This window comes from Euprymna scolopes, chromosome 29 (genome assembly GCF_053919585.1).
Source record: "Euprymna scolopes isolate OS-2025 chromosome 29, ASM5391958v1, whole genome shotgun sequence".
NCBI classification, from domain to species: domain Eukaryota; kingdom Metazoa; phylum Mollusca; class Cephalopoda; order Sepiida; family Sepiolidae; genus Euprymna; species Euprymna scolopes.
This window is the reverse complement of record NC_136510.1, coordinates 82,732,659-82,742,658: the sequence shown is the minus strand read 5'-3', so window position 1 is coordinate 82,742,658 and position 10,000 is coordinate 82,732,659.

Sequence of the window (10,000 nt, the reverse complement as noted above, 5' to 3'; positions counted from 1 at the left end):
CTGTGTTGTTGTTTTTTTCTTCTTCTTCCTTGCCATGTTGTAAAGTTGAAGAAAGAAATGTATACGCACAGTTCAAACATTTCCAAATACAACCGCTGGATACAACGCGCGGCTCTTTACAAACATTTATTATAAACAAATATTTTACTTGTTTGAAATTTAAAAAAAAAATATATTTCAGAGATATACTCCATCTTCAGTTTGTTTTATTGTTTCTTTTTTTTTCTTCTTTGTAAAACAGGTCTCATATTACGTTGTGATTTAGTTTTCAAGACGACTTAATGCGTATTTTATTATATATATAATATATATATACATATATATATATATATATATATATATATATATAGTCATCGACATAAAATCCTGTTTCGTTGTATCATAACTATATATATATATATATATATATATATATATATATATATATATATATATATATATATACACAACAGTGTGTCCCTATGTTCGTTAGGCGGATGCTTCATCGAATATATCAATAAACATCAGCTTTTCTGTCCGTGCAAACTGTTTAAGGCGAGTTTAAATTTAACGTTCATCAATATGGGTTTTCTTAAATGGACACCATAAAAAATAAACACTTCCTGCCATGTTTTTTTTTTGTAATGACAAGCGATCAGTATTACATTCCGATTTCTCAATGTTATTGACAGGTTCAATTGAAGTATTTTCAATATTTAATTCATCTTCTGAAACCGATCCTTCTTCTTCGGCGTTCACGCTGTTGACATTCCCTTGAATTGACAGTGTATTAGAAGATGACGATGTTGAAGTGCATTCAAGGGAAGATTGAATAACCGGCATGTCGTTTCAATCAACTCTGCTCGGGATCACAGTACAAATATCTGTGAGGAATGTTGCTAAACCTCAAATGATCCCTTCAGTGAGTAGAAGATTTTTCTCTGGATAAAAATATGTTATTAAATTTTCGTAATCGTCCATTAATGCCCGGCTGGAGTATTAATATACATTCTTTAAAGAAATCGCCCAGACAAAGCAATGATCCACTTGATATAAGAATTTGTAAAGATACTATTAGGTTGGTGCAGAAATAATATCGTTTTTTGACGTTCAACTTCACAAGATCATAACTCTTTTTATAACAAACTTTATTAATCAAATAAAAACCATTAGAATCGACACATTATTGCCAATGAAAAACTTTGCTTAACACATTAGTATAGAAATCTGGAGTTCTGGAAGCGATGAAGTCATTGAATGCTGATTCGGCAACATCTCGGCTTTTGAAGCATTTTTCGCGCAGGAAGTTGTCGAGATGCTTGAAAACGTGATAATCGGTGGGCGAGAGGTCCGATGAATATGGCGGATGAAGCAAAGACTCGTAGTCTAATTCGTTCAGCTTCTACGGCGTCAGTTGAGCAACATGCGGTCGAGCGTTGCTATGAATTGGTCCCTTCATAATGCTATGAATTGGTCCCTTCATATTGACCAATCTCGGGCATTTCGTCAATTTATCGGCAGCACTTCTCCGCTGTAATCGTTTTGCTCGGATTCAAGTAGCTGTGATAGATAAGACCGGCCGCAGACCACCTAACAGTCATCAAAACCTTTTTTTGGTGTAATTATGACTTTAGGAAGTGTTGGGGAGCTTCTACGGCATCCAACAACTGTGGCGAACATCGCTGGTTGTCCGAGAGGATCTATTTCTCATCATATGCCACAATCCGCTTGAGAAATGTTTTTTTTTTCACAGAATGAGTGTAGAAGACTATAAAGCGAAGATTTTTTTCATTATCGTTCAATTCATGCAGCAACCATTTATCCAACTATTTTGATTTCCGTATTTACTTTAAATGGCGAACGACTGTAGAGTGTCGACCTCGAGTTCAACAGCAACTTCTGTGGTTTCGCGAGGATCAGCTTCATTTAAAGCTTTCAAATGTTGTTATCAACCGCAGTCGGCCGGCCGCGACCGTCTTAATCTTCGAGGCTCTCGTCACCATTGCGAAATTTCTTGAACGACCGTTGCGTTACACGTTCGCTAGTGGTTGCTGGGCCAAACCCATCATTGATATCACGAGCTCTCGGCAGCTTTTTGGCTTACTTTGAACCGGAACAAGAAAATCGTGCGGATTTGAATTTTATCTATGCTGTCGAAAAAGCTTGCAAAAAATGAATGGAGAGATTGAGAATACTAACGGATAACACGATTCGATAGAGTGAAAAACGCATTTCAAAATGATATATAATATGGCTATATATATATATATATATATATATATATATATATATATATATATATATATAATGAATTGAGAAATCTATATATATAAAAGCGAAAATGTATGTATGTATGTATGTATGTATGTGTGTATGTGTGTATGTGTGTATGTTTGTGTGTCTGCTAAAGACTTTCGATACATACAACAAAAATTTACAAACTCTGTATTATATTGAAGCTCCATCCTTCAGAAAAAAAAATATCGAAAAATTGGCCAAAAACGTGAATTTTTTCACCCCGAAATCGACAATTTTCGACGGGGGGGGGTCAACAAAAACGGTCCTCTCGTGACGACGACCGGTTCTACGCATGCGTCAGATGACGTCATGAACTGATTAACTTTAAATAGTTGAATAACTGACTAAATTTTATGTACGTCGAGTTAGTTCAGTTGGTTAGCGCGTTGGTTCGTTATCTAAACGTTTTGGGTTCGAACCGTGATGTCTTTTTTTCGATTTTTTAAATTTAAATATTGAATCAGTGTTATTTAAGCCATTTTTCACGTAACATTCGTTTTTCTGGGTTTTTTTTTGTTACTTCGCTTATTCTTAGCGGTACCCAAAAACACCAGGGTACCCACCGATTTTTTAAATTTTAATATCGAAACAGGCTTATTTAAGCCATTTTCATGTGTTTTTTTTGTTTTGTTTTAACGTTCGGTTTTCTGTCTTCTTTTTTGTTCTTTCAATTTTTACATTTAACACCGTTCGTTTGACTTACGCTAGTTTTTTTGTGTTTTTTTCGATGTTTTCATTACTCCCCCCCCGCTTAAGTTTTAACGTTCGTTTTTATGTTTTCTTTTTATACTTCGCTTTTAACAAATAAACCTGGTCATTGCCATCATTTGCTGAATAGCTATTGCTTACGTCGTCGTTGTCGTCGTCGTCGTCGTCGTCGTAACGCTCGACGACTTCCGTGCGGACACCTGTCAATTTGGTTCTTACCTAAATAAATTCAAACATTTTTCAGTAACTCATTCTGGCTGGCCGAACGGTTCATGTTTTTTTCACATTTTATTTTCAAACTTCGCCTCAGGGCTTCGGGTTCGATCCCACTACCCCCCGGTTTCTTTTTTATTTAAGAGCACACACACCTCCAAACACCCGGGCAACGCCGGGTACCCCCGCTAGTATATATATATATATATATATATATATATATAAAGCAAAACGCGGAATATTCTGCCATATATATTTTTCTAACATAAGCCTGGCGAATCCTACTGTGGATGAAACGTGGAATATTCTGCGTAACTTACTACCTAGCTCGACCTATGTATTGAACACTGTTGAAGTAAATACTTAGTTTACGTACTTTGGTATATTAATTTATGTGATTAGATGAAGTAGTAACATATATATATATATATATATATATATATATATATAGTGCCGGCAAAAAGAAAGTCCGCACTTGTAATTTTTTCAAAAACTGCAAATTTAAGCTAAATTTAATGTAACTGTTTAAACAAACTATACTTCAGTTGATTCGCCTTTTATTCTTCTATAATTTTACTTGTTCATATTTGACTTTTAATTGAAATATTCTAGTGTTCACGTCAATTAAAAAAAATAACTTCAAATTGAGGAGGCAAAAAGAAAGTCCGCACAATGGAAAATTGTTATTTAAATATTACTTTAGGACAACACAAATACAACAGGAACATAATGAACTAATTAATATTTAGTAGCATAGCCCTTCTGCAATTTTACAGCCTGCAATTTTTTGGGAATCCCTTTAATTAGACTGGGATCATCTCTTAATTTCTCGCCAGAGTTTTAATAAAGATCCAAACGACTAATTCTTGCTGTAATGTATTCACATTCACTATAAGCTGAGGCGTCGAGGTGACAGAACTAAAGATGGCTACGAGAATGCATACAGAGAGGCGGGGCAATATAAAACCTGGTACCGCCGCCCTGAATAACCTAACCAATGAACTGTTATCCCCTTCTTCATAATTGTTGTTTTTGTTTTAACACGTTCCAGCCAACTAATCCTCTGGCCTTCTTCGGGTCAAATTAACAATTAATTTGACTATATGGACATATATCTTATAAATAAACAAACAAATAAAGAAAGAAAGAATTTTAAAACTAATGAATGGATAAAAAAATAGCAAATAAAAGTTGTCATTAGGAAAATAAATTCGCCACGGGAAAACGAAAACCAACCATAAAAACTAAGATAGGGAAGTAGCGACGAGAAGACTGTAATATTACTTCTGATCAAAGCGTAAACTTAGGCCAATAAATAAGTTAAAAGAATACCAATACCTCTCCACTGCGAGAGCTTAACCACATTCAATCGAAGTTTCCCCCTCCTACCTCACCCTAATCCCTTCTTTCACCACACCTCCTTCTTCCTCAAAAAAACCACTGCTCACATTCACAAACTATACACCCACTTTTTCCAAGAACGGTAACCACACACAAATATCTTTGTAATTTTATGCCCGTTTCAATGGTGATTCCTTTTTTGTCTGATGAAATATTATCCTTGAATTGGGGTTACACTGAAACATGTATGCACATATGTAACCAATAATGGTTGTATAATAAACAAACTATATACCAGCTCTGTCCTGCATTGAACACTCTTTAATAATCACGTGTTTCATTGGATTTACATCTAAAAACCAATCAATACAACGATTACACACACACACATTCAGATATATATATATTATATATATATTGTGTGTGTGTGTGTGCGTGTGTGTGTGTGGTCACGAATAGGCTCCTATATGGTTGACTATTTTTAAAAAACTGATTGCATATAATGATAGAAGATGTATCGAGGATCAGGAATGTGTATATTTGATCTGGCAGAACAGTGCTTCATAAAAATTGTGGGGTCTCTATTCGCGTCTGGCCCCCAAAGTATGGAAATAAAAAATAAAAAAATTAAAAGAAAAAACGTTTACAAGGGTTTTTGATATAGATGTACATAATAATACTTTGATAAGTATGTTTTAACTTAAATAGAGATGGTATGATAAAATTGTGGGGTCTGCGTTCGCGCCTGGCCTCCATAGAATGGAAATAGGCACACACTTTAATAATGACTTTTCATATCTATCTGCGTAAGTATACTTTGATAATTATGTTTCAGTTTATAAGAAATATGGTATAATAAAATTATGGGGGTTTCGTTCGCGCCTGACCTCCATAGAATGGAAATATGTCACAATGTTTAACAAGGTTTTTTAATATAAATCCACAAAATATTGTGGTAAGCGTTTCAGTTTGAACAGGTATGGTATAATAAATTATGGGGTTTATCTATTTTATTTTTACTTTCATCATATTTTGCTTTGGTTTTGATACCCCCAAATTCGGGCTATCTCTTTACAACCATTCCTTTTTATAACCTATCATACTTTCATAAATCAGAGTCCATTTTCTGTAGGCTTTTTTTGAACCCAGTCAACGACGGGTACTTTTGCTAGTCATATATAAAAGTAACATATGTGAGAAAAAGATATTGTTTTTGCACAAACGTAATAGTTCAGTTTCTAACTTTAGTTTACAATACAGATTAAATGGCTTGATTAATACTCAGTAAACAGCAATTTTTCTGTGTTTTTCAACAATAATGCTTATGTAATGTAAAAACTAAAGCTACAAATAAGGAAACTAGAAGTAACGAGGTTGCAGAAACTCAACGGAGTGGAATTCTTTCTATTCATTTTTTTATATTTTCCTCATATATACAAATAAATAAAACAGTTTAACTATTGATCTCAGATATTTTTAAGATGGTTATAGTGGGTGATTTTACAGCGGTATTCGCCCAGCATAGGCTGCTAAAAAAAAATTGGATGAAAAAATGCAAAATTAGTTTAAATATGAGGTTTTGAAAAAAATCTATTAGAGCGGTGCTGTTTTAAAACTACTACTAAAAAAGAAATTGTAATGTGACATCCTTAAAAAAAAGCGTTGATTTCTGATAATTATAAAACGTAAAATTGATGTAAGGAGGCCAAACAAAATTCGAATTCTTGAAAACTAAGTAGGTGAGCCCTCCTCAATTTAATATTATATTGTACCAAATATATAGTATTGATTTTAAAAGATGTATATATATATATATATATATATATATATATAGAGAGAGAGGTATAAATATATACGCATCTCCACATATGTGTATATATTCATATATATGTATGTATACATATTTCTGCATACATATATATGCATGTATAAACATATATGTGTATATATGCATATATAAACATATATATGCATATATATAGAAATATACATATACATATATATGTATATATACATATATATCAGTAAACTAGCACCTGAGTAACTCTGCTCAATTTAAAAGGCTCAATAAATTCATAATGAGTTTTTGTTTTATTTTTATCGTTTATGTTTTACTCCTATACTGATCTGTTTATGAGAAAACAGATCAGTATCAGCTGGAGATAGCTCGATATGGGTGTCTAAAATGGTCTCCTATTATCACTATAGAAACCAACGATTACGATGACTCATCTCATCTAAACTTTCTGAAAGATAAAACAGATTAGTATCGGCTGTAGAGAGCTTGATATGGGTATTATCAAGTTTGAAACCGATGGTACCGATGACTTATCTCATCTAAAACCTTTGGAAATAACTATATAAATAATACGCTGTTATTGTCTTATATATATATATATATATATATATATATATATATGTGTGTGTGTGTGTGTTTGTATACACACACACACACACACACATATATATATATATAAAATATATTTTAGTCATCGACATATAGTCCTGTTTCGTTGTTTCACAACTCATCAGTGCCGCTAGACTAACACCTATCCCAAGCCGAGGATCGAACCTAGAACCATCGTGATGACAGTCGGCAGTTCTACCCCCTGAATACGGAAGCGGTGGCCGTAATTAATCTGTCCGAATGTCTATTTAAATAAACATCCGTCCGCCACTCGTAAAGGGCTCAAACGTTTGTTTGTAAACAAACCGCGAGCTTCGAATTTTTTCAGCTAAATTAAGTAGCGAGTAAGATTATAGTGCTCAACCCAAGAGGGGGGCTTTTATAAAATTTTTACCATTTATATATATATATATATATATATATATATATATATATATATATATATATAAATGGTAAAAAGTTATATTCCAAAATTCATGATGTTTAACGTCTATATTATTTATTCCTTTAATTTAATTCATATTTGCAATTCTTGACAGTATCTGTTTCGTAGCGCAAAATCAATCACTTAATTATTATATCAATCAGTGAATCTATTGTGTCCTTAACTCATTAGATTGATTATTGCTATTTTTTCTCATGAGTTAACGGCAAAATAGATCCACTGATTGATGAAATAATTAAGTGAATGATTTTGTGCTACGAAACAGATAATAAAAAGAATTGTAAATGTCAACTGAATTTAAGAAATAAATTATAAGATGTTCAATATCATTAATTCTGGAATATAGACGTTTGTCATTCATTCACTATGTTGCTCTGAATTACATTCGGCTTCTAAAATAAGGATTAGTATACATTATAAGAAAATGTATTTCTACATATATATATATATCATTTTTAAATTTATTATTTCTGAATTGCTGAAGAAGGGTAGGCCCCCGAAACATGCGTATAAGTAGTTTACTGGACGCTAATCTTACTTTATAATTTAATTTGAGCCCAAAACAATAAATGCTAAGGAGTAATAATTGGGGCCAAATTTTAAAAAAAAGATTGAACTCTGCGGTCTCTATGAAATTACTCAGCCAATTTTTGGTCTAAACATTTGAAATTTTACATAAAGTGTATTCAGACATAGGACAAGCTTTTAATCGGATTTTGACCGAAAAGTTGGTAGCCAAGGGGTCAAAGTTCTAAAGATTTGAGCATTGCGATATATAGCAAACTATTGAGCCAGTTTTTGGGTCTAAACGTTTGAAATTTTACATAAAGCGTACTCAGATATGCAGCAAGTTTTTTTTAATCAGTTTTTGGGCGACAATTTCGCTGCCAGTGGTCAGAGTTGAAAGATTTGACCTTTGCACGGGTTTAAAATTAAGGTCAAGGTTTTTAAAAAATTTGATGTCTACGATCTCCACCAACTGTTCCCTATGCTTGTTAAGGAAGCCTATTATATAGAAAGGCATTACGGTACATATGCGCACGTTTTAACCTATACATATGCACATGAAGTTATGAACAGTACATAGGGCCCGAGCAAAGCCGGACTGAACTGCTAGTACATATATAAATATGAACATGTCTGTGTGTGCGTTTGTGTCTATGTACATTTCCCCACCCATTAACTGTTAATTTTCCGTCTAGAGTCTCGAGATTTGACAAAAGGAGTATTAAGATTTGGGAAGATCTTTTTAATCGGTTTTTGAACAGAAATTTTGCTCTCAAGGGATCAAAGTTACACGATTGGACCTTTGAAAACTCTACCTAACCCCTTCGCCAATTTGGGTCTAAAGACTTGAAATTTAATTGTAGGTTACTTGGACATGGATCTAACTTTGTAATTTTGGGATCAAACTTAAAACAAATTGACTAATGCGGGCTACACTAAATTACTCTGAAATTTTACATAAAGGGCATTCGGGATAGGGCAAGGTTTTTAATCGCCTTAAGTTGAAAATTTCAGCTGCCAAAGGGTCAAAGTTCAAAAGGTTTATCATTTGCAGTTGCTAGAAAACTACTCAGCCAAGTTTGGGTCTAAACATTTGAAATATATACATGACGGGCGTTTAGACATGCCGCAAGCATTTTAATCAGTTTTGGGGCGAACATTTTGCTGCCGAAAATCAAAGTTGAAAGAGTTTTCCTTTACAGATTCTACTAAGTTCCTCCACCAATTTTTAGTCTAAAGACTTGAAATTTTAGATGTAGGTAAATTAGACATGAGTAAACCTTGGTATTTTGATTGGAGATCAAAATAATAAACTTTAAGGTGTCAAGATTAGAGTCAAAGTTTTAAAAAATTACCTCTGCGGTCTCAACAAAATTACCCAGACAGATCTTGGTCTAAACATTTGAAATCTTACATAAAGTGTATTCACACGTAGGGCAAGTTATGAACGGTACATAAGGCCCGAGCAAAGCCGGGCTGAACTGCTAATATATATATATATATATATATATATATATATATATATATATATATATATATATATATTAGTATTCATGGTTTTCTTTTATATTTACTAGTCACCATTCAGCAAAAGGCAAATAGAAAACAATGAATAATGTTTTGTGTCAGGTAAATTATTAAAGAAACCATTGAGAATTTAGTCGACTAAAATGTTATGGCGTAAAATTACGAAACAGCGACATTTTTGCAAAACATATCTATAAAGTATTTTGTTAAAAAGTGACTTAGTATTCTTATAGTAAATAAACAGAGAATGTAAAACAGATATGAAACTATCTCTTTTTTATGAATGCACCCGATAACGCCAGGTTTACAGCTAGTTTATTTAGGAAACTTAAAATTTTGTGGAGTAAAAATCTAATTACTTTATCTGAAAACTATAAACTATATAAAAATTGTGAAAAACAATTCGATTTCATCTAGTATAAATTTTAAACATTATAAAATATCAGAGATACACTGTTTTTCTTTCTTTTTTTTTCTGGTATGGCTCTCCAGGCTCCATCTAAGCGCCAATGTCGTATGATTTCTTTATCATATGAGATTTTGAAAATCTGATTAAAAAATGCTGTTCAAAATAA